The sequence below is a fragment of the Rattus norvegicus genome, chromosome 5 (genome assembly GCF_021556685.1).
Source record: "Rattus norvegicus strain SHRSP/BbbUtx chromosome 5, alternate assembly SHRSP_T2T, whole genome shotgun sequence".
Classification (NCBI taxonomy): Eukaryota; Metazoa; Chordata; class Mammalia; order Rodentia; family Muridae; genus Rattus; species Rattus norvegicus.
This window is the reverse complement of record NC_141538.1, coordinates 31,207,519-31,209,117: the sequence shown is the minus strand read 5'-3', so window position 1 is coordinate 31,209,117 and position 1,599 is coordinate 31,207,519.

Sequence of the window (1,599 nt, the reverse complement as noted above, 5' to 3'; positions counted from 1 at the left end):
TTATTCGTTTTTATGATCCTTAATAGGACTCAAAAGGGAGAGGAGGGATTATTTAGGTAGAAGGAAGTGGCGAGTGTAGAAATCAGATGCAGAGAAGAAAGGGATTTAATGCCTTCCTTAAGACTCTCCGAGAGTTACATCAACATTTTTAGTAAAATACAAATGACTGTAGTTTTATAATTAACAGCTGCTTATGTTAAGTACTGAGTATCCCCTGGCTCCTGCTAATATTTTTTTTCCTAAACCACAGATCCACAAGACCAATGATAATAGCTGTAAGATGTTAAAGGTACCTTAGAATTTGGCTTGTGTGCTGCTACACAATCACCCAGGACCCTTCAGCTGGCAGACAGCAAAGGCAACTCAGACAGGTGACGGTCCAAACATGTTGCTCATGTTTCCTCACCACTGCAATGCTCTGAGTCAAAAGTATATGCATATAAACTCAGACTTCACTGGAACGCCCTTTTTTATGAATGTTATTGCTTTCTTCCCTCTGGGGCTGCTAACAACATCAGTCTTTGGGACGCTTTAGAGGAACAACGTGCCATGGAAACACACACAGTACCATGTGACTTACCTTACAATATTTGACAAAGTACATGTTTTACAAATTCACTTAATGTACTCAAATAGATTTGCCTTTTCCATGGTTCTAAACTTCTACAGAACAGCAGCAATGACAAAAGAACAGGTAATATCTAGCTAGGGAAGAGAGTGGAGTCAAGGTACTAAGTAGGAGAGGTGGGGCTGTCATTAATTTACTGCCATCAGCCACAGCTAGGGCTTAGACTTCACTTCTGTAAGGCTCACACCTGTGTTGGGCTTATTCACATTCAGGGTGTGAGTGCACGATTCAGCCTGCGGGAACTGGCTTTTCTTCCTTACAAAAAAGGAAAATTATAATGCTCAACACCTCCCTGAATCAAAATGAAGCAACCGGAGAAAGGACCGAATTTAGACCTATTATGTTAATTAAAATTCCGTCAGCATCTCTGAGAGTGTAATTTGGCCCAATGTGTTAAAAAAAAATCATGAAAATTAGCTAATGAATATTGTGCAGTCGCTTTCCTAACATAAAATAACTCAACCATTTAAATTGCACGCATTCCAAAACGGCCTAATTTACAATACGTTGTTTGCTGGTTTGTTGTGGGAGAGCTTAACCTAATAACGTGGTGAGATTGCATCCCTTTTAAGTCCTAATTCTTTATAAATTAACAAGAGACTGAATATTCATATGAGTTTGGCTATTACATCCCTACATATTAAACTCTGATGATCTTTACTGCTGCTCGACATCATCAATCAGAGTTTGGTGCTGTCAGCTCACACGAGGTTCAGAAACTGGGAGTCTCAGGCTCTTGTCGACAATTACGTCGGAATCCCACATTGTCCTTGAATTTTCGGCTTCCTTTCCTACATTATGACCGAAATCTCCCCTTCCCTAGGACCTTATAGGATGGTCGTGATTAGCATTAGTATGCGCACGAAGTACTCTAAATAGTTGTAGGTGCTTAATAAATTCATGGATGATTACTTTTAAAGCATCCTTTTATTTAAGTCTGTGTGTGTGTGTGTGTGTGTGTGTGTGTGTGT